Consider the following 24672-nt stretch of genomic DNA (forward strand, 5'->3'; position numbering starts at 1 on the left):
TCCCTGTTTTTACAAGTAGTTGATGAGACCACACTCTCCCCAGGCCAAGCCAGGAGCACGTGGCTGGGAACCACCTGTGGTGGGCCGCAGAAACAGCGCTCACGCCCCTCAGTGTGGGCACCCGTGCTGCACCCAGGGCTGCGGTCGAGCCATGGCGGACAGGGCACAGGGTAGCGCAGCACTGGGGGAGAGGGTCTGCTGGCAGCCCAGCTCCCCCCACTGTTAAGTGGAGACCCAAACACTGGGCGCAGGGAGGCACAGCAGGGCTCAGAGCTCCTGGGAAGGAACCTGAAAGCTCGGGGCCACCACAGGAAACCCTGAGCAAACCTCTTAACGTCTCTGAGTCCAGTTTCTCATCTGTAAAATGGAAATAGTAAATGCTACCTTACTGAATGACTATAAAAAATTAAATAACATTATAACTATAATATAACACGTCCTCTTTCCTTTACCCAAAGCTCCTGAATCACACATGTGAGACTGGGAAGGTTAAGACGTGCTCCCCACAACGCTGAGTGTGAAATCGGGCCCACACTGCAGGCGGCATGTGCACAGCGGACCCGCTGATAAACGCAAGGTCCTGGCCGCATAGGAGAACAGCTGGGCGTCTACACAACAGGCGCCCTGGGGCTGGCGTTCATCAAAGTCTTTATGGACCTGATTTCTTATCCTTCTGCCTCAGCTTTTCAAAAGGAACCAACCCAGTCACCCTCGGTTTTACACTATCTTGTCATTAACTGCTTACTCCCCTCCAGGATGCTATAACAAAAAAATAAGAGAAAGGAAGCTAGCAGAAGATAAGACCTGAACAAGTATCCAGCCGACATGAAGGCGGAGAGGGACGCGGATGCAGGAGCAGCTGCCTCAGCCAGACGGCGGGGGGAGAGGAGACAGGGCACCAGGTGTGCAGAGGGCAACCGGAGAGCGGGGGAAGGCCAGGGATTCATCCAGGACCAAGCCCAGCAGCACCCGCGTCCTCAGCACCTGACTCTCCCACACCAGCGGGTACTCGGGTAACCCAGCATTCACCCTCAGATTTAACAAAATCCCAAGGGGCATTTCTCTAACAACATAAAGCAAAGGTCCCAGCTCCACGGGCTGACGTGCTTACAGAAAACCTCTCCTCGCTCTCTCGTTCAGGGGCCCGCAGCCTAAAAGCACTCTGACTGAGCACTCAGGTCCTGGACCCACCCAAGGAACATAGCCAACTCAGACAAGCACTAGTCCGTATCTCTTATCTATTTACAGATGTCCATGGATAGCAGACATACACCTGCATGTGAGAGCAATAAAGAGAAATGAAGATAAACAAAGAGAAAACATGACCTTGGAAGAAAGATCTAACTTGGGAAAGCTGAATAAAACTTAGACAAACAAGTAATAATGCTCTATGCACACCTGGAAAGATCTGTGAATCCTTAAGACAAGGACAGGTTCTTATGAAAAGGGGGTAACCATCAGAAAGTCCAGGATGAGAAATGGCTCGAGGATGACGACAGAGGCTGGAACCAGGGGCTGGGGAGGTGGGAAATTCACTGCCTTTCATCATCCTCTCATCTATTCCACTGATTTTCAATTACATAAATAAATAAAAATCCACCCTTTAGTCCCTCCCCACCACCTTGAGGGTAAAGCACATGCTCCCACTAAGGCAGTCACTGCTCTAACTCACACATCCCCAAACACCAAGCTTTCCTGTCTCTGAGCCTTTGCATAGACGTATTCTGAACCTCGAACACTTCCCTCCTTGATCTCCTGTACGCCAGACTCCCTCCCTGAGGTTCAGCGTGGGCATCACACCCCTGGGAAGCCTGTGTTGACCCAGCTGGACCCGAGGTGCTACGAACACAAGCAAGGCAGTCTGCACGTTCTCCCACCATGCGACTCGGGAGTCTGGTACTCTCTGCAACCCGAGGGAGATCTACATTCTCTGAGAAAATGAACCATGTCCGTCTTGCTCAACTAGGAAAGTCTCATCATTTAGCACAACGTCTGGAATTCCAGACACTAAAACAAATTCTGAGTCAGCAGCCCCAGGACCTCAGAGTTCAGTCCATCTCCACTGTACTCAGTTGCTCTGATGCTTGAACAATGTCTTCATTCACAAATGAGACCCTTTATTTCAGAAGGGTCTCAAGACAGCCTTCCTTTCTGTCACCTTCCCCAAACCCACTAACCCTGAAAATGATCTCCACACATATTCCAGCAACTCACCTCCTCCAAAACTTTTCTTTACTTTCCTAGAGTTATGGTTATAATACTCCTCCATCTCAAATTTCTGCCTTCTAATGCAACATCCCAAAACAAAGCAAGAACCTAAACCAACTCTGGCAGAGCAGCTTCAGGAGCAGAGCCATCCTGCGGGGGCCAGGGACTATGATGGGGCTGTCAGATAGATCCAAGGACCTGGCTCTCAGTATCACATCCCTAGGTCCACCTTGTGGGAACTGAGATTTACTCGTGCAGTTTGACCATTTGTCTACAAGCTGGGGGAAACATTTATAGGAACACTTGTTAGAAGGTATTTTCCTGGGCTTACATATTTTCAAATACTAGGGGAAAATTAAAAAAGCCAAACCAGAATTGGGAGATCACATCCCAGAGCTAAAAGTTCCACTGAGCTAGTTCATCAGGAGCTGGCAGGTCACCTTACCACCCCCGCCCGTCGGTCCTTCTGCCACTGCACATCACAGCGTCACATCCAGAGGAAAACTTCTGAGCAGCCTTTACTGTATGTTGCCCCCAGTGACTGCACCAAGTGAGATAATTCTGAGAGCTAATGTCGCTGAAAGGCTACACCTGATGCTCTGCCCCCTGCTCAGATCTACTAAGAGAACTTACTTTGTGGTCAGCATTAAACATCTCTTTGTTCAGCACTGAGTACAACCCACCTGTGCGTTAAGCAGAAAAGATGCAGAGATGAAATAAAATCTTTGCCCTCAAAGACTCTCAAAAATATATCTGCACCCAAATAAACATTACAGTTACAGAAAGAAATACATTATCTGGACTGGGCGGGGGCAGTGAAACAAGGTATGGAGCAGTTGGGCTGTGGCCTCATACCCTGTGACAGAATCACACTGGCACAGTCGCAGGGGAGGCTCCTCTTTCAGCCAATAAAGGGCAAAGGGAGTTGAGAAACCAGGGGCGAAGCTTCCAGGCCTCACTAAGAAACCGATGCCACAGGACATGATCTCCCATCCCTAACACCTAGCCTCTGCAGAAACAGAAGTGGGCTGGGGGAGAAAGGCCAAGAGCAGAGGAAAGAGCTGACCCTCAGAAGGAAACGGAGAAACCACCCAGGGCCCTGCCGCTTGGACATCCAAGATAAGGACACTGGCCAACGTGAAATTCAACACAGTGATAAGGTACCGTGGATTCTGAACTCACGCAGCCCAAGTTCACAAGACCTTTACCAACACAGCATACTGGGGAAACACAAAGCTCACCAATGCCAACGCCCCAGGAGAGAGTCAAGAATCCTCTACCAACTGCCTGTCCTCAATTCACCACTAGACTCACGAGAAAGAGCAGTCTTTGGAAGTAAGACAAACTGGGACAGGATCTCAATCCTGCAACTTCTAAAACTCAATGCTACAGCTGTGGAGCACTGAACAAGTTTCAAAGTTACCAACTGACAAATTACAAAGAACCCAATCTCTCTGGGGTTCAGTTTTCCTATCATTAAAATGGGGAGATTCCACTGAATGATAACTGCGAACATTTGTGGCGTTGAGCACGGTACACATCTCTCACTGCCCTGGAAGATGCTACCGTAACGCCTTCGCTGGGTGAGAAGCTAGGTTTAGGCAAAGAGTTAGTCGGTAGCTGGGTCGCTGTGTGAACCCAGAGCCCCTGAGAATCAGGTATGGAGCAAAGGGCACGTGCTCTGCAGCCAGACCGAGTCTGATTCTGGGCTTTGCATTTACTAGCTTAGTGACCTTTAACCTCTCCGCACTGCAGTTATGCAAATGTGCAAGGGAGAAGAGCGTCCTTCCTCATGGGGTTACCATGAGGACCCAGTAAGCAGCTGAGACTAGCATCTCGGGATTGGTCTCGGTGTGTAGTGTGAAGATGGGACCCAATTTCACTGGGCATCTCGTCCCAACACCACTTACTAGAAAGAGCATCCTTTTCCTCAGTGCTCTGTGCTGACACCTTTGTTGTCATCAAAGGGCCATGCACGGTCCCTCTGTTTTTGGACTCGATTTGATCCCACTGGTACTAAGCTGCCTACGTTACTGTAGCTTTGTAATAAGCATCACCTCCTCGTGGACCTCTTCCCACTGGTTCTCCTTCGGGTGTGCCTTGGCTGCCCTTGACCCTTTGCAGGTCTATGCATGTTCTAAGATCACTTGGCAGCTTCCAAAAAAATTCTTCCAGATGTTGCTTGGGATGACACTGGACGTACAGATCAGTGTGTGGAGGATCGGCTCTAGTTTTGGGTTATTACAGGTGAAGTCTATGAATATTTTTGTACCAGTCGCTTTGTGGACACAGGCTTTCATTTCTCCTGGGAGTAGTTGTGTGTACGACTGTCGTGGCTGGGTCTCTGGCAGGGGTAGCTTTTGAAGAGAGTGCCCAGCTGTGTTCTAGAGCGTCTGCACCATCGTCCATCCCCACTAGCCGTGTGTGAGTCCCAGTGGCTCTGTACCGTCGGGGCAGCACAGGGTCAGTCTTTTCAAGTTGAGGTGTGTTCCAGGTGTGTAGTGATAGTTCACTGTGGTTTTAATTTACATTTATTTCCCACATGCCTTAATGACACTGAGTATCTTTTTATATGCCTACTTCATGTATCTTCTTTGGTGTTCAAATCTTTTGCCCACTAAAATTTTTTTTCTTATTGGTGGATTCTCTATATATTCTGGATACAGGTCCTTTGTGTTATGTTATACTGTGTATCTCAGCAAAAATACAGAGAAAGTATCTACACACAGAAGGCACTGAACAACTTACACTTTTCTCACCTACTCTGCAAAATTCATTACCTTTTGTCTGTTTTTACTGTATGTCAAAGAAATGTTACTTTAAGACAGGTGAAAGAAAAATCAAACCGAAACAAAAAACCCAGGCACAAGTGTAGCAAGGACACTGGACTCACAGTTCAGAAGGCACCATAACTCTGTGACGTCAAACAAGGATTTACAAGTGCTCCTAGTCTCTCTTTCCTCTTTCCATAGCAGTCAGAGGACCTGACAAGAAAAGACAACATGCATATATGAAATCACCTTTTCCACCATTTTTTCAAACTCCAGTGTCCATCCCCTACCCAGTCAGTTTTGTTACCTACCATGCCTGCTGCACCAGACCTGAGATGAGAGAAAAACACAGCATCAAGTCCCTGTCTTCAAACCTGCACTGCAGTTAAGAAAATACATGTAAAAAACTGAAACTATCAAAACCTATCAACAAGCATAAATTAACATGGCATAAAATCAGCTAATAAGTTCAGAGTAAGGTCACCAATAATATTTTGTCTCCTCCACTAAAATTACACTAACGAGATACCAAAAAATGTTTAAAGCAAAACATAGCTCAGGGAGGACTGAAAGGAGAAAAAGAAACAGAATTCCGGAGGCTGTGAGAAAAGCTTCTCACGTGGAAGATAAAGACCAAAACAAACAGGAGCAAAGAAGAAAACACTTGGAAGAAACAAGAACTGTAACAGATTGGAAGCACAGTAAAGGACTCAGCCGCTCCAGGAAAGCCAGGTCCTAAGCCAGCACTGGAAAAGTAAGACTCAACTCCCTTTACACAGCAGCATCCCAGAAGGCTGTGGACTGGCCGCCTCAGTGTGGACAGAACTGGGGGCACAAAGGCAGAGGCCTAAATACAGAGGAGCGGGTGAGGCTGTTTAAGCTGAATTTTCCTGCTCCCCACCCCTCCCCACCCCCACCCGACCATCCCAATCCCCCCCCCTCAGCTCCCAGAATCCTATAGTCAGAATTCTACAGGAAAGAAACTGGAGAATATTCTTGGGGAATCTGATCAGCCCAGGAAGACCTAAAGATACCGACACTGGGTATTCCCCAACAAATGGCCCACACAGAACACCTTGACCTAAAAGTCAAAAGGCCCCACCCATATCAGACAGAAGGAAGGAGGCTGGGAGGGAGGGAAGGATGAAGAGAAGGAAACAACTTGAAAGAAACAGAAACTATACACACTGTCAATAACCTAGTGAGAAGAAGCCACTGCACTCAATAAACAAAAATAGGATGCTCTTCCAAAAGAACAAAAAAAGAGCTCTTGGATATTAAAGAACTGGAAAACAGAAATAAACTAAAAACGAAGATTAAGTCAAATTGAAGACACTCCCTGAAAGCAGAATAAAAAAGAAAGAAGGAAGGGAGGGAGAGAGGGAGGGAGGAAAGAAAAACACATTGGAGTGAAAGTATAAGAAAATTACAGAACCTGTCTAGGAGAGCCAGGTTGTGTTTAAGAGGATTTCCAGGAAGAGTAAGAAAACCGAAGGGAGAACATCTTCAGCACAGCAACTCCAAAACATTCTCCCAGAACTGAGGAATGAAAGCTGCCAGAGTGAAGGGCCCCACTGAGCACGCAGAACAGTGGATGGAAAGAGACCCACACATCATGACATTTCAAAGGACTTGGGACAAATTTTTAAATTCCTACAAGTTTCTAAAGATGGGAGGGAAAAAGTCACATACAAAGAATGCGAAATTAGAGTAAGCTTCTGAACTAAGCACCAATATGGAGAACAGGAGCAAGAGGGCAGCAGCTCTGGATTTATGAAGGAAAGTCACACCGTCAGGCAAGTCCTCCATCATGTACACTCTCAAACAGCCTACCTCTTAAGCATCTTATCTCAAAAAGCCACTGGAGAAAGTCCTCCACCAAAATGTGAGCATAACAAAGAGGAGGAAGTCACGAGACACCGAAAACATGAGCCTGGATGAAGAAGATGCAGGCGTCTCCAGGATGACGGTGAAGAAGGGAATGTAGAAGGCGGTCCTCACCCTGCCCACAGACGCTGGATCACCTTATTAAAGTGACTAACCTCTAGATGGTGTGCTCCACCAAAATGACAAAGTCAGTCAAGAAGGACAAAGACAGGAGCTACCACAAACATGGAACCCAACTTCAGGGAAAAGCCAAGGGATGAGAGCGAAGGGACGTCCAGGGAGCTCCTCAGGGATCGGCGCAAGGAGCCTCCAGCTCAGAGGAGGAGAGAACAGAGGGCTTCGGGAAACTGCGTCCCAGAGAGAAAATGTGAAGAAATGAGTCTCCATGACTGGCCCTGTGAACACTTACTACTACGAGACTATGAGAAGGTACGGGGGAAGCAGCAGGTATAAAAAGAACCAAGCACACAGGGGACTGAGGGGTCACAGGAAGACGGACATCCAGCATATCGCCCTGTGTCCTGTCCACACTGCACTCGCCCCGCGGGCATCGTCGGTGCCTGACCTCCCTCGGTCCCTCACCACCTGGAAAGGCCTGTGGAGAGAGCCATTTTTCATTGCCACTGCTCAGAGCCCAGCACAGTGCCTGCCACACGACACACGGAAGCAAAGGTTTTTCTGCATTTACTCATGTTTTCTGCTCTGAATCCCTTTTCCTTTCCAATATGCAAAGTAAAACTTCCCACGTGTCACACACTCTAAATCTGTGCTTCATTAATTAACATGTAAGCGATTCCCTTCCATCAGCCTGCTTCCCATGTTCTCAGTTCAGTGTACAACCCAACGCGGCCAGCTTCCTAACATCCACCTCTTACCGCGTCCCAGTAACAAGCCTAACCATTACACAGGCACAGCCTGGCGTCAGCGGAGTACTGGGATGCCATGCGCTCCCCTGAGTGTTTTACAAGCACTAGCTCCTTCATCCTCGTAGCCCTAAGTAGTTACTGTTAGTATTCCCATCTTATATAAAGGAAACTAAATGTTAGAGAAACAAGGATATATTTCAAGGTTACACGGCAAATGGGCAAGATCAGGGATTCAAACACGAGCTTATCAGCACTCTTAAGATCGTGATGCTATTCTGGCTTCTCAAATTATTATTGTTAAACCAACGATAATATTATTGTTAAAACAATGAACGATCTGGGCTTTCCAAAGCAAGCATGACAGAAAAATCCTTCCTAAAGCTGAGTAACATTCAACACGACATACTGACAAATTTTAAGATACTCGAATTAAGCAAGTAGGCTGAGCCCCTGGAGAAGAAATGGTCTGCTTGACACTAACTGCTAAAGAAGGCCCAAATCCACTATTTCTTAACCCACAACATCCTAACAATGTAAGTTACTTGTGAAGATCTCCAATGTCCAAAACATACAACCACTTACGTAGACTGCAGCTCCTCTAGGCTCAGTCTACCAATAGTTTCTGCACTTATGCAAGCTCCAACCTACATTCTAAAAAAAAAAAAAAACCTAAATCCAAACAAACCAAAAAACCAAAGGCCAGTAACTTTCTGGAAAACCAAAAATACATAAGGAATGTGAATGTAATTATGAAAATCATCTGGGAAAATAAAAACTTCTTTATGCTTCAAAATAATTTTCTAGCCAAAAATACTCAAATACTAGACTACGGAGCTGCTTACAGTGGGGACGGTGTGCACAGGCATCGCTGCGTCAGGGCCGGTACGGGGTCTGCCGTCCCTCCAGTACCAAGCGGCACTGACTAAGTGAATACATTGCGAAGGAAGAATAAAGTAAGTTACTAAACTCTGAATAGACAATATTAACAACACTGACAGGTTGCCTGCTGTGTCTGCAGAGTAAATGATGACTATAAACTGCTTTCTAGTTCTTAGACAAAATGATCAGACTAAATCAGGGAATGATTAAGATTAGCCTTCAAATTCCCACAGTAGAAACACCTACATTGTTAGGAACTGTATTTGCTGAACATCAGGCTGACTCTTGCCTGAAGTCTTTAGTCATTTATATGACTAGCTACAGACTAGGAAGTGTGTTATACTACTCTTACAAGAGTCAAGATAATCTCTACTTAACAGATGAGAAAACAAAATTAGAGCTTAAGTGACCTGGTCACCATCACACAGGGCGCAGGCTTCAGATCTGAGATTCAAAGCAAAATCCGCCCAAAGCTCAGGCTCTTAACTAGTGCTCCATTCTGCACTTTAAAACTTCCCCCAACCTGTCTCTCCGAGAGACAGCAAAGTAAACCTGGACAGAATAACTGCAGAAGCTATTTAATCAAAAGTAAATGCTAGCAGGTAGACAGGAAAGGAGACTGGAATTCAAACCATCATCAAATTAGGAGATTTAAATATAACAGTCTCCTAACATAATATTCTAAATGTGGTGGATACACGGCAAACTTCTTCAGCATAGGAAGAACCAGGTAAACCTCATTTCCCCTGAGAAAAGAAAATCAAGGTAAGTCAATACTGAGATGAAACAAATGTCAGATCAGCCCACAAAGCCTTTAAAGCAGCTACTATGCAAAGAACTCTATAACCTAGCACATGCTTAATACACTCAATAGCACAAATTCTCTCTTTCTCTCTCTAACCCACTGGTTACAGCCCCCACTGCTCTGTGGAAAGTTCTCTACCCAAAATTACCAATAATCTCAAAACTGCTGGATCCAAGGCTCAGTTTCCCGGCCTCCCTGGACTTTTCAGCAGCAACTGACAAGAGCCTACCACTCCCCTCCCCTCGGCCCCAGGATGCCATCTTCACGGCTCCCAGGTGCCTCCTCCTCCTCTCTCCTCCCAGTCAATTTCACAGGCCCCCAAGGCTCTGTCTCCTAACATAATGTTCTCCTCTTGTCTACGCTTACCTCCCAGGACAGCTCACTTCAAATGCTGTTTCCATGTTAACAACTTTAAAATTTGTATCTGCAGTTCAGACCAGTGGCCTGGCTGCTATCTGGACTGACTGTCTCAGCTCTGCATCACAGCCACCACCTTCTACATTGTCCTGCGCATCACAGAGGAGAAGCCAGAACAACATTTCCTGAAACCCCTTCCTGCTACGACTCAGGGTTGGAGGTAACTAGTAAGAGGCACTCATGTAAGACTGGTAAGGTCAAAGGGAAAATTACTCTCTGGAGGCAGCTGTGGGCAGAAACATGGGTGCAGGCAGACGCCTAGGGAGAAAAGGGAATTCACCAACTTCGGCAGCTAAGACCTGGAGTGTGGCTTCCACTAAGAATTCCCAGAGGCTCCTGAGAGAGACACCAGGAACCACCTGCTCCAATCACAGAGATCAGGAGCAGTGGCTCCAGCTGTCCAGATCCCTGTTGATTCCAGAACGAGCTCCAAGGAAGCACTCACTGTGACGGCTACTTCCTTGACCTTCAACTCTGCCAGCCCTTCCTACGGCAGTGATGGATTCTAACTTCTGTATTTAAAACCATCTACAGTGGCTTCTGTTTTCCTGACCTAACCCTGACGGATAGAGTGTATGCTGGGACCAACTTCTACAACTGAAGCCCATGGACCCCTCAAAGCTCAGGCCAGGTTCTTCCTTACAACCCTCTTCACACTGACTTCTCATCTGTTTATGACAGGCCCTGCTTCCAACTGCTGAGGCCAAAAACGACAGGTATCACCCTTCCACACTCCCCACCCAATCTTGTTGCCTTTTCCAGCAAAATGTGCCCAGAAACTGTGCCCCTGGCATCACGTTCACCAGCGCCACGTTGACTCGAGACACCATCATCATTCTCCCAGGTGACTGCAGCAGCCACTGAGCACAGGTCTGCCCCAGCCACCCCAGTGCCTATTCTCAACACAGGAGGTGACTCGGAGTCTCAGTCAGATGCACCATTTCTCAACTCAAAACCCTAAATGGTGGTCCCTCAGCTGTGTGGGACGACAAGAAGTTAACTGAACCATGTTTGACCACACGACCAAAGAAATGTGCTGAGGAAAAACAAACCTGTTTAAGACTCTCAGCCTTTCAGCAAGAAGAGCTGCTCAGAGTTGAGGACATTGGGAACAGCATCAATAATCAACAAGAGAACAAGACAAGAGATTCTGAGTGGAGCCAGCCAACGTTACCCACTCAGACGTTGCTCATTCAAGGAGTCAACAGCACTGAGGAACTGGCCGCCAGGAATAGTCCATGTGAAGCCACACATGAGAGGACTTTCAAAGAGCTGGAGAACACACTAAGATAACCTAGTACCAGCTGACCTGCAATATAAACGAGAGTAAAAATACATGGGGAGCAAACGGGTTAGCTGGACAAAGGTTTACAAAGGTTATGAAAATGTGAGATGTTTAAAGCATTTAACCAGGGTTATTTGAACTACGGGCATGCACCGTCCCACTCATCAGCAGGCACTGTGCGGGAAGTATGCTACTTTATCGTGTGTTACTGAACCGGCAGCATCAACAGCAGACGTCACTGAAACATCCCAGCTTGTCCTACCACACGGCAGTTTAATGGTGTCTGGTAGGTCTTGTCGTAACTTCTTGACCTGAAAGCCAAAAGTGAAATTTTTCTGAAAAAGACCCTCCTTCAGTTATCACTATTACAGGACACTGTATTCAGTGAAACTAGCTTCTGCTAAAGACTTGATAATGTTTCTCAGTGACTTCAACCTAAATTTATCAGGCACAACTGTGCTTCTATGAGGGACTTCTATTGCAGTGAAGTTATTTCAGTGACAGCCAACGTTTGCATCCCAAGTCACACCGCGCTTCTTTACACACTTCCTGCGCTATCAAAAGCTAGAACGAGGAGTGAGATTTCCATCCCCAAATTCACAGTAGGTATATTTTCTAAGTTTAAGCTACAATTTCAGCAGCATTTTTTGAACCTTAATGCAAGTACAATGAAAACTTACATATTTCAAAATCCATTTAACTATGCAATTGAGGCACCCCTCTAACCATCACTGGAAGTGATTAATCCACAATAAAATGGCATGCTAGAAGGCAAATATCAAGAAGAATCTAATAGAATTCTATAAATGCCTTCCAACCAATGAATATGCTCAATTAAAATGATACACTCCTGCAATGATGTCAGGACCTGAGCATACCTCTCAGCATACAGACATTTCACATATGCAACATGTGAAACTTCCCTGGCAGATCAGCATTAAGAGATGAGTATTTGCCATTGATTTTGATGACAAGGAGCACTAACTCTGAATTCCAATTAAGAAAAATGGTATCCCTCTCCTCCCCCAAAAGAGAATTCCATTCTTCTCATGAGTAGACCTCTATCATAAAAAAATTATACTGTTATAATTTGGATTCTGTCAATGCAAAATTTGTAGAAAGGTGTTCTCTCTTGCTACAGAAGTACTTACATAATATATCTAACCGTGCCTATCCGTCTGCAAAACCTGAAGCATTTCCCATGTGCCCTTTTACAGAAAAGTTTGACAATCCCTGTCTCAGTCAACTAAGCCTCCACGTCTTCTGCACATGGGGACAGTTAAGACACATTTCACCCATCTTCAACTTTCTCAATTCATTTTCTTTTTAACTTAGGTCTGCCACTTTACATTCATTCCTGAAAAATTTTACCTTATCGATCTTAGCATTCATTACAACCTGTCAAAATATTTTACAGTTCTGATTCTAAAAATGAGCTGTCTCCAAGCATGACTCCTAATCTTTATTCAAGTTCCTCATAAAAACATTAGGACAGGTGTCAAGTATGACACACTTCTGGAGACATCTTCACTCCAGTGTAGAAGTAATAATAAAGTAATAATTTCTTGAACTCCCTAGTAACAATAGAAATAATAACGTCTTTGGGCTTCAGGCAGTAAAGCATTAACCTTGCCCACAGAAAGGTTCTGTCCTGGTGCAGCTCCTGGGAAGTCACCTCTAAGCCCCTGGAATCTCCTGCCTGATAAGACTGCCTTAGCTTAGCTGAGAGCCTGAGGTCACACATCCCTCAGAAGAAAGGACATTCATTTTTGGTGATGGCGTATCCTACTTAAAAGTGACACCTGTCCATCTCATAGTCATGTGACTATTAAGATTTGCCCAACAGGATGTAAACTTGAGTTCTGTGTAATGTACAAGAGTATGCAGAAAACACACCATGCCCACTGGAGCCCCACACACCTGGCTGGCAGTCTAGTGTCTTGTTTTGTCTCTGCAGGGAGGAGAGGGTTGGTGCAGTTCCACCCAGAAGCGGCTGCGTGTGTTTGGGATTTACTCGGCAGCCTGGAATACACCACGTTCCCAGTGACATTCCTGTGACTTGGGATGGTGAGCCTCCCTCACTAAGTCACTGCAGAGGCCAAATGTGCACGACTAACAACATGGAGCAGCTCCCAGGGTGATGGGCTCCCTTAATAACCCAGAGAGCCCGGGAGCTCACCCCCAAAGGAAGAACACCACACTGACACACGGTTCTGCTTACAATTTAACTTCTGAGGATCACGGACCTAGGAGAGAATGTTTCTTTCTCAAAGCAGCTGTGAGTACTAGTATACCCAAGGGCAACAGAGCTTCGTGAACGTGGTACCCAGGAGAAATCCAGGAGCAGTGCTGGAGTTACCCTGGACCCCTCTCCCGGCCCTGCCATGGCATCTGCCTGGTCGGGGCCTGGAGATTAACTCAGAAACAGGCTTCAAATTATCCCCTTCTCTCCAGTTCCTCAGCCGCACACTTAATCAAGGCCTTCTTCAGTTGTGTGCACATAATTACTTGATTGAGAGAACGCAGGCTGTGAAATGGCACCACCTGACCTCTGCCCGTGACTTCATTAGCCAGTAACACCAGCAGCCACATTCTGTGTGACAGACACGTGGTGCCTCCCCTTCTAAAGTGCATTACTGTGACGCCTCCTGCACAGAGTCTGTAACCCAGTCCACACCTTTCCCACCGTTTAACTCTGCTCCACATGGAATCCAGCACAGACTGCTTCCATCCTGCCTGTAACACCAACCTCACCTCCTTCCCCGCCCAGCCCACCCCAGACTCCAGACTGACAAAGCCCCCTGCCCCTCACACCTCCACAGCTGTGCACAGGTTGGGTCCTGTCTTGAAGGCCCTTTCGCTTCTCATTTTCCACTGAGCTTCTACAGATTCTTTCAGACAGAATCTACAGTGGCTGCCGCATCTGGTCCAGAGCCAGTTTTTGTATGGATCCTGGACTGAGACTAGTTTTTACCTTTTTAAAAGGTTAAATAGGGGGGAAAAAAAAAGATATGTGACAGGCCATCTGCAGCCTGCAAAGCCCAAGGTGTTTACTGTCTGGTCTTTACCAGAGAAGGTGTGCCGACGCCTGACCATCTCTCCAGTCCTTAGAGCACTGCTGTGACAAGGCTACTGTCACACCATGCTGCGTCCCGCGGCCTGAGCCAGCCCCGCTCCCCTCTTGTCTGTACTGCCAGGGCCAAAGACGGGCATTTAATAAATGCTGAACGAATGAATGAACTAACAAGACGAGCTCAGGAACAGACCAGGCAAACATGTAAGTGGAGGAGCCCGGGCCTGTGTCAGTCTGGTGGAGACCCTAACCCCAGCGCTTCCCATCTGTCCACACTGTACGCAGCAGCTACACATACCCCCAGAGGCTGAGATCGTAAACACTAGACTTTGTAGACAAGGACACTAAGAATCACAGAAACTAAACAACTTGCTGGAAGTCGCATGAAGCGGAGGGTACAGCTCAGTGGAGGAGTGTGTGCTTAGTGTGCACAAGGTCCTGGGTTCAATCCCCAGTATCTCCATTAAATAAGTAAATAATAAATAAATAAACCTAATTACCTCCCCGCTAAAGAAAAAACAAACAAAACAAAAAAAAGAAAGTCAAGTGACAACAGGCAGGGAGGCATATCAGAACCCAGGGTTCTGTTTCCCAGATGAGACGCTCTTTCTATTAACAAGACCTGCCCTTTACACAAACGACGTTCCTAAACACCTTCATTACCAATATTTGAGACGTTAAGGGAGAAATGAAATTTAATTTGACTCATTATTTAACTTTGATCATTTAAGTCAGGGTTATTTTCTGTAAACAAATAAAACAAAAATGAAGTAGATACCCAAAATAAGCACTAGGCTAAAAGACCTTGGTATAACCACAAACTACAAATTGGTTTTTTTCTAAAACAGTCCTTGAGAAAGTAAAATTAAACAGCTTAATTAACAAACGCCACTGAAAGGAGGCAGCTGCAGTCTCAGCATGCGCCCCTGCCTGTCGGCTAAGCTGAGACACACGGGCAGCAAGCAGTCACCTGTCCTTAAGCTTCAGTTTGGGCAGAAGAGTCCAAAAGCTGATGAACATACATTAACACCTCAACTTCAGGCAGGAAATGAAACAAGTGTTCCCAGAGACAGACATGAAATATAAGAAACTCTACTAACTAAAAAAAATAAATAAACAAATAAAAAATTTTTAAAAACTACTAATTAAAAAATTTAGTCTAATCTACTAGTCTATAATCCTTATGCATAGCTGGAGTTTAAGTAGCTAGGTGCTCAGAAGTTTCTGAGTTAGGACGATGATGCAGCCAAACTGAACCGTGATTTCAGTCTATTAGAGAAAACAGTAATTTCAAAGAAGCAGTTCCATACAGAATACATTTTCTGACTACAATCCAATTTTAGAAATGAATCACAAGGTACGTCAAAAAAATGCATTCATTTGGAATTTATCAAACACTAAAAGAAATCATGAGTCATCAAAGCAATCTTATTAGAAATTAGAAAATGTCTAAAAACTGAACATACGTATTCAATGAAAATAAAGTTTATAAACTAAATAATAAAAATACCTCACATCAAAATTCACACCTTGGGTAAAGAAAGATTCCTTAAATGAGGCAAAATAATAATAATCATAAAGGAAAAAACTAATAAAGTGGACGATATTAAAATTAAGAACTTCAGTTCCAAGATACCTCTAAAGTAAAAAGTTAAAGCACAAACTGAAAGAAAACACCCACAACTCAGAATGACCAAGGTTAGCAATCCACACACAGGAAGAACAGCTACAAGTCTAAAAGAAAAACATACAAAGAAAATTAGGCCAATGTTCACAAGTCCTTCAGAGAAGAGAGAAGGGATATGGCCAGTACATTAAGAGGATCAACAAAGTAGTAATAAGAGAAATCCAATTTAAAGCCACAAACAGCTACTATTGCATAACCACCAGAATGGCAAAACTGAAAAAAAAAAAGACAAAATAAACTCCTGGCAGGGATGCAGAGCAACCAGGACTCGTTCCTTCTCTTACCAGTGGGGATGTAAGTTGGCAGAGCACTTTGAAAGCAGTTTGGCAGTAAGCAGTCAAGCTGAGGACCAGCCAGCCCCAACCGGCAGCCGCACTCCTCCGCCTGCAGGCTAGGCGTGTCCACGCACGTGGGCAGCAGGAGGCTGTACAGCAGTGTTTGCAACAGCAGAAAACTAGATACAACCCAAGTGCCCACCAACCATAGCCCAGACTACACAACAGTGAACGTGAACAAACAGTGACGTTGTCCGGGCCTCCGACAGTCTCGGCATCACAGCGCTGAGGAAAAAGGCCACGCAGAAACACACAGCGTCACTGCCTTAACATAAAGTTCAAAACAGACAAGACCAGCCCAGAGCAGAAATGATAAACACAATATTCATTCAGTGGCTGCTGTTCTAAATGCTGCAGATACAGTGGTAAACAGACAGCCATTTTGCCTGCAGAGTTCCTGTCACAGCAAGTGACAAAGAAAAGTAAAACCGGAATGACATCGGATGGTGAAAGGGCCTGCAGGAGGAGGGCGCTAAGGGGACTGGAGGGAGGATGGGCACTGAGGCTCTGCCCGTGGGGGACGCTGGGGCGCAGGCCTGCGGGGGGCACGCTCCACATCCAGGGGGCCGCAGGGGCCCGGCCTCACTCGCTCACTTCTCCACACCAGAGGGGCACACTGCCACCCAGGCCAATCCGGCCCCATTGCTGCTTCCTGCACAGCCCATGAGCTAAGAATGGTTTCCATACTTTATGTGACAAAAGAAATAATTAAAAGAATCGTAACATTTTGCAGCATGTGAAATTACATGATATTCAAGTTTCAGGGTTCAGAAATGTAACTGTACTGGAGCAGAGACAACTCATGCCTTCACCTGTGGGCGGGCCGCCCCCGCGCTGGAAGGGCAGGCTGAGCACTGGCGACAGGCAGCAGTGGCCCACGGAGCCTAGTGCTTCCTGTCCAGCCTCCACGAAAAAGCACCCAAACTTTGAAAACTGATGCCATGCTACTCAAAGTGGGGCCACGGACCACAGCACTGGCATCACCTGAGAGCCGGCTAGAAATGCAGGATCTGGTGCCGCACCCAGACAAACTGAATTAGAACCTAAAATTTAACAAGATCCCTGGATGACGTATGTGCATTTTACAGTCTGAGAAGCCCTGACACAGTGCACGCAAGCACTGTATTTTGAAGTAGTTTATCCATTTCAAAGACACATCCTAGAACAGTTCACCTGAGCTTGCACCTCTTCTGCCTGCTCTCTGATCCCAAAACAAACGCAGACACATGCTGGCAGGCCACTCCCCAGGTGGCCATGAGGAGGGCTGAAATGACCACCTCATGTCTGTGACCTTGACTTCTCCCCCAGCCACCCAGTGTCCCACTTGTCCTCTTCATCTTTCGGACAGAGCCAGCAGAGCCAGGCCCCACTCACTGAGCCGGCTGAAGCCCCCCTCCTGAGTAGCAGACTACAGACAAGGGCTGCAGGCACCAGGCCCAGAAGCCCCCGGGAAGCCAGCAGAAGGGGGGCAGTCGGGGCCGCTCCAGCACGTCCTATGATCCCACCAAGTCCTCCCAAGACTGGTGCTCTGAGAGATAAAACAGAGCTTCCCACCCAGCCCTGACGGTAAACACTCTTCCCAACTCACAGAAAATACTGAGTGAGTGGACGGACTGTCCTTTCATAACATTTTCCTTAATCTGTGGCTTCTGCCACCTCTGTTGATACTAGGACCTAATGTAAAGTGTGGTAAACCAGCCTTGGCCTGCTCCCACCAGCACACCCTCCCCCAGCCTCCCCTCACCCCCAAGCTAATTCTGTTGATCCCTCCAGAATCAGGGCCCAGGCGGCCAAGAACACCCTGGTCACTGACTATGACCAGCCCAGGACAGGCATTCAGCTCAATACAGAATAAACGTGTTCACAAAGTCCCAGCTAAATGGACAGATTTGTGAGTTAACCGTAAGTACTCACTGGCTTCCTCATCCGTGCACCACAGCTTCCCCGCTCCCCACCCACACTGGTCTGCGCACCCACACTGCCCAGTAAGCCTACTGAAGGGGCTCAATCATGTTTGGGCTGGATTCCAGAAAAAGTCCAACTTTACGCAGCAAGGACACCTGTGCGGGTGGCTCTCCACCCACAATCACAAGGCCCGGCGAGGTTCCCAGGGCTGAGCCCGTGCCATCCAGCAGGACCTCCTGCGACAGGGAACACGCTCTGTACCTGCACTGTACCCCGTGGGCGCCACATGTGGGTGCTAAACACTTCATTGTATTTCATTTTAATTAAACAAAGGAGATCGTTCCTCGGCTCTTTAACTGCAGGTTGTTATTCGGTCCAAGCTTCCACTGAAAAAGGCTTAAAAAGATGGACAGGACACTCCAAAAATCTTAAAAGCAAGCAAAAACTGACAGGACCATCAGGAAACACCTGGTCAAAATTAAAGTAAAATCAGGAACCCAAAGAGAGAGACAAGCACAGCAACCACCTCTGCCCTGAAGTCATTTGCCAATTCTGAAATTTTCAGCTTTCCTTTACATAGCAGTGCAGGGAAAGAGGGACAGGAATCAAAGGCTGGGCTCCCCCAAGTGTCTCCCCTCCTCCATAAGCAGGACCCCAAAGGCTACACAGCTCAGGATGAGAGTAAACCAGAAGTGAATCATCTCAGCAGAAAAATTACAGCTCTATGTGGTCCACAAAACCTCAAACCCTGACTTGGTTTAAGGTGATCCCAGACTGGCTGAAGCAAAAACAAATGCTCTCTGGAGGGAGCTACCTGCATTCTCAACTCAAAAAGGTCCTACAAGTGGTTTGGATCCATATCCCACACCATCAGCAAAAATCATCTCAAAATGAATCATAGACCTAAATGTAAAACCTAAAACTATGAAAATTCTAGAGAGGGGAGAAAACAGGAGAAAATCTTTGTGACCAAGGATTAGGTACAGCTTTCTTAAATACAACACCAAAAAAGAACAGTCCATAAAACAGCAAACTGATAAATGGGACATCATCAAAAATTATAACTACTGCTCTTCAAGACACTGTTAAGAGAATGAAAAAAACAAGCCCTAGCATGAGGGAAAAGCATACAATATATCTGAGAGTAGACCTGTATCCAGAATACACAGAGAATCCACCAATAAGAAAAAAAAAATTTAGTGGGCAAAAGATTTGAACACCAAAGAAGATACATGAAGTAGGCATATAAAAAGATACTCAGTGTCATTAAGGCATGTGGGAAATAAATGTAAATTAAAACCACAGTGAACTATCACTACACACCTGGAACACACCTCAACTTGAAAAGACTGACCCCGTGCTGCCCCGACGGTACAGAGCCACTGGGACTCACACACGGCTAGTGGGGATGGACGATGGTGCAGACGCTCTAGAACACAGCTGGGCACTCTCTTCAAAAGCTACCCCTGCCAGAGACCCAGCCACGACAGTCATACACACAACTACTCCCAGGAGAAATGAAAGCCTGTGTCCACAAAGCGACTGGTACAAAAATATTCATAGACTTCACCTGTAATAACCCAAAACTAGAGCCGATCCTCCACACACTGATCTGTACGTCCAGTGTCATCCCAAGCAACATCTGGAAGAATTTTTTTGGAAGCTGCCAAGTGATCTTAGAACATGCATAGACCTGCAAAGGGTCAAGGGCAGCCAAGGCACACCCGAAGGAGAACCAGTGGGAAGAGGTCCACGAGGAGGTGATGCTTATTACAAAGCTACAGTAACGTAGGCAGCTTAGTACCAGTGGGATCAAATCGAGTCCAAAAACAGAGGGACCGTGCATGGCCCTTTGATGACAACAAAGGTGTCAGCACAGAGCACTGAGGAAAAGGATGCTCTTTCTAGTAAGTGGTGTTGGGACGAGATGCCCAGTGAAATTGGGTCCCATCTTCACACTACACACCGAGACCAATCCCGAGAGTATTATAAAGTTAAAGGGGAAAAGCGAAATCATAAAGCACTTAGAAAAATACAGAGGAACTAAGTCCATAACATTAAGGTGGGGAAAGACAGAAAAAGCACCAACTATAAAGGAAAAGACTGATAAAATGTACTACGTTAAACTTAAGAACTTCTGTTCATCAAAAAAAAAAAAAAAACCAACAACCCACCGTTGAGGCAGTGAAACTGCTGACAAAGTAGGAAGAGACAGTCACAAAATATATAACAAAAGACTTGTGGTCTGAATATATAAAGAAGTCTCCGAATCAATTTTTTAAAACCTAATAGAAAAATACGGACACTTCACAAAACAGTGAATCCAAATGGCCAGTAAATGTACAGAAAGATGTGCAACCTCATTATAACCAGGAAAAGGCTATTTAAAACCACAAGGCAGGAATCCTACAGAAACCACCAGAAGGGGTGGTGAGGGGAGACGGACAGGAGACTAGAGACAGGCTGTGCTGAAGACGCTATCAGAGAGAAGGCTGGGGACAGTTCCTGAGAAGTAACGGGAGAATGCTACTGACATTACCGAGAAGCTGCCCTGAGCTGGGTGCTCTGAAGTCCACTCAGCCCTCTGTATCCTCCTGTTCCACACTGAAAATACTGGGAAAAAATTCCAGAAAGTTCCAAATAAAAAAACTTGAATTTGTCACACTGGCAGTAATTTACATAGCACTGCACTCACTGTATTAGGTACTATAAGTAATCTAGAGATGATTTAAAATATACAGGAGCATGCGCATAGGTTAAATGTAAATACTACACCGTTTTACATATGGGACTTGAGCATCCAAGGGATCTGGTATATGATCTGGGAAACAACTCCATGGATACCAAGGGACGGCTCCTCATTTAACAGGAGTCATGTTAACAAAAGACCATTAACTAGAAATTTAATTTCATCTGACCAACTTTAAGGAGAAAGAAATTGTTCCAAACAGCTCTTTCCCACCAGCTCACGTCTATTATTTTTGCCTTCATAGAGCTGCAGTTGACTGAAAGCTTGATAATGAGGATGGGGATGTTGGTAGGGGGTAAAAATTCACATGGAAACAACCTGCTTCTCACTGTTTTGAGATTTTATCACACTTAATTCCATCTGTCTTTGCCTAATTCTTCTTCTCTACCTTTGTAACAACTTTCACATACTTAACACCACCTTACCACAAAGCCCCCACTAAAGAGCCATTCGCGTTAGTCTTCGTGGTTGACCCCTTCCAGGGCCTCAGCAGGAGAGACTCTTCCTCAGTCAGCAACAATTCCTGACTGACCTTACACTACTGTAGTAAGAGGAAGCTGTGAGGGGACCACGGACATGTGATAGCTAACACAGAATCCTTCTCCCTGAGCTCACAACATGCTGTTTACCAACAGATGCAAGCAGTTCTGCATTAAACATAAATAAGGCACATTATTAATCCCATCTTGGTGTACTCACTTTTACTTACCCTTTTTTTAGGGAAAAAGGAAAGGACAAAAGGCAAAACTAAACTTATTAAATCTAGATATGAATTTAATGCTAGGCACAGAATCAATTCACACAGTACTGCTTCATTAGTCACCCCAAGACTTGGCAATCACTCTGACTCTAGTATGAGCTAGCCAATTTTTCAGCACCAAAACAAAAGGGAACGTGTGCCTTAAGCACTCACATGTACACGATCTCCTGCTATTTGCCAAAAGCCACAAGTCTAGGAGCCAGACAAACTATACATCAACATAAGACTGCTCATTTAAAATCCACACCAAGATTAAAAAGAATTAAGTGGTCTCAGCATTAAAGACTGCTGCCTGAAGTGAAGGCAGTCTTGTCAGCAAATCTAAGTGGTAAAAAAGAGACCACACACATACCTCTGCCATTTATGACCAACTTCTGCCTGTAACGACTAGCTTTTCTTTTAAAGCGCTCTAAAGCAGGGGTTCACAAACACCAATATGCATCAAAAGCTCCCGGACAGCAAGTTAAAACTGAGTGCTGGGCCGGCCCCCAGAGTCAGCAGGTCAGAAGCAGGGGTGGCATCTGCACCTCTAACCAGTTCTGGGCGAGGTGCTGCCGCCAAACTGTGCCTCCTGCAAGAACCACAGCAAACAACTAAGGGGAAACTTGCTGAGGAAGAACCACCTGCTCCTTCTCACCCAAATGTTGACTCTTCCCCAGCTAAGTTAAGGGAAGCAACCTGTCACTCTCAGAAGGTTTTATCTGAACAACAGCAGGACAGTAAAGGGCTTCAGGGACAGGTTCTGGGAGAGCTAGCATGCTGTATAACCCGCACTGTAGCAACAGGAAGGTGACTTTTTAACAATGGTTTCAGGGCATAATGTAAAACCCTTGTAAAGCATCCAGTGAATCCAGCTGACTAGGAAAAGATACATCACAGCTTCTGGACCAGTAATCAAGGACTTTTCATAAATCCCACTCATCTTCTGTCACCTTGGGCAATTTTCTAAGTCTTCAGAACTTAGGCTGAGTCCTAATGAATACAAGAGCAATTCTTACAAGATCACTTTCTAGGAAAAAAGAACATTTCAAAATTGTCACAGAGCAGAGCAGTACTTTTTTCCTGGCACAAGTTTGAGGACAGCAGTAATCTAAAATAAAGCAGACACAGGTAAGAACACAGATAACCCAATTCTCCCCTGGGGTCAAGTCTCATGTGGCTTTTAAGTGAGGTCCTTTACCAAGCCAAACAAAACTAGACAGCAGACTAATGCAACAGCAGTTCTCCAATAATGATTCTCCAATAGTTAATAAGCTGGGGTTCTTTTATTCAATAAATATTTATTGTGTCAGACACTGGGAAAGCAACAGTGTGAAACAAAGTTTCTGCCCTCATGGTGCCTAAACCCTCATGAAATGACACAAAATCCACTAAAAACCTACAATATATAAAGTGATTTAAGCTCCTTCTCAGGCCAGCAAAGGCAAACACGGTGCTGTGGTCGTCAGTGACAAGGAGCACCAGTTCACAGCAGAACCCAAACCACCAGATGGCAGGACTTTCAGCACAGAACATGGAGGCAGCAGGGAGACCCTGGGCACAGACAGCCCAGACACGACTTTCTAGGTTCTCCAAAACCTTGGTTTTGGCTCGCTGACCCCAAATAAAGGAGCAGAGTATATGTCAACTCTTAAAAGCAGAATGGAAAATTCAAGTTGGTGAGAATGAACACATTCATTTCAGAAACATTTCCAGAGCAGCAGCGTGTCAGACTATAAATACCAGGATTACAAGGGGCTCACACTTGTGTGAGAATTGCACAATCTGTTTTTCCTTTACACACTCTGTGCTTCCCACAAAACTGTACTCAAACAATCTAGACCCCAACAAAGTCACCAATGAAAACCTCTGTAGTATGGAGGTTACTAAAGCACGTCTTTTGACAAATAAAAAGCATCAATCACTGTACCATGCACTGTACGTTTTAACCTACCTAATTCTGAATTAATTTCTAACAATTTTGGTATATTCATTAAAATGTTTACCTACACTATATTGGGCAGACTGGAACTTCACGGTTTGAAAGTGTGGGAGTCAAACAGAAAATACAATTATCTAAACCTTCCCAGACACGGTCATTACACTAGCACACTACTTACTCCTGCTCCGAAACACTGCAGTATGGTTTCAAAGGCTGCTGCCTTCCAGCCAGGGAGGCCCCACACACGCTGCTGGGAGCCTGCACTGGACGGTCCCTCAGGTCTGGCCAACCAGGACCCGCCACCTGTGAGCTGCAGGCCCAGGGCGAGCTGCCCTGACTACACTTGCAGGGTTTCACCTATAAAACGAGGGTGTAAAGAGCACGACAACAAGAGTTCTGGTGAGGAGTGAAGGACCTGGAGCAGCACAGCACCAAGCTCAGGTGTTCAACAAACGCAACTTCCGGGACAGAGCCCCTCCCATGTGTAATTCACCAGTAAAAGGTAGTAACACCCACGACAACATGCGGTACCTACACAGGCACCCAGTAAAGTTCTTCCCCAGCACTGGATAATATTCAAATGTGTACTTTAGTCATTTTTCTTGATTTGAAAAAATGAGTTTATAGTAAATGGCAATGTACCTGAATATGATTTAGACAGCATTATTTTAACTAAATACAGTTTGTAAGGAAACACCTTCATGGTCTTAAAAATAGGTAAACTTTGTGGTGATGCTACTAGTATTTTTCTCTGAGGCTTCCAACTGCTAAAGAGTACGAACAGTGCCACTCGGGGAAAAACATCTATTTCCTATTTTTGTCTATAAACCATTTCATTAGTGTGTATGCAAATCAGACTATGATTAACAGTCTTTGCTAAAAATTCCATTTAAACTGGAAGTTTAACTATATGTGATTATATGAGTTTTATTTCTATCATAGAGCCTAGTAGAAAACAATAAATTGTTGTAGATAGAAACAGAGGGGGTTCCTCTGCTGCTTTATAATCAGAAACACATTTGTGTAGTTCTGAACAGTAAGAATTGGCACAATTCCTAGAAATTAATGCCAGGAACTGGTAGATATGAATTTCATTTGTCTTGTACTAGGCTGCCTTTTGGTAG

General features: G+C 45.6%; 1 protein-coding gene across 6 annotated transcripts in view; it reads right to left on the reverse strand.

Moving 5' to 3' along the window:
• The window catches only part of PTK2 (protein tyrosine kinase 2), a 200064-nt gene that overhangs the window by 172038 nt on the left and 3354 nt on the right, over nucleotides 1-24672 (reverse strand). For 3 of the 6 annotated variants that reach the window (XM_072949788.1, XM_072949789.1, XM_072949802.1), the window contains exon 2: nucleotides 5102-5192. The exons of 2 other annotated variants lie outside the window; for them this stretch is intronic. The gene's annotated coding sequence lies outside the window, so the exon portion shown is untranslated. Of the gene's footprint in view, nucleotides 1-5101; nucleotides 5193-5290; nucleotides 5359-24672 lie in introns of all 6 variants that reach the window. One more of the 6 variants, XM_072949790.1, reaches the window with a different exon arrangement.

The sequence above is a fragment of the Vicugna pacos genome, chromosome 25 (assembly GCF_048564905.1).
Source record: "Vicugna pacos chromosome 25, VicPac4, whole genome shotgun sequence".
In the NCBI taxonomy this organism is placed as follows: domain Eukaryota; kingdom Metazoa; phylum Chordata; class Mammalia; order Artiodactyla; family Camelidae; genus Vicugna; species Vicugna pacos.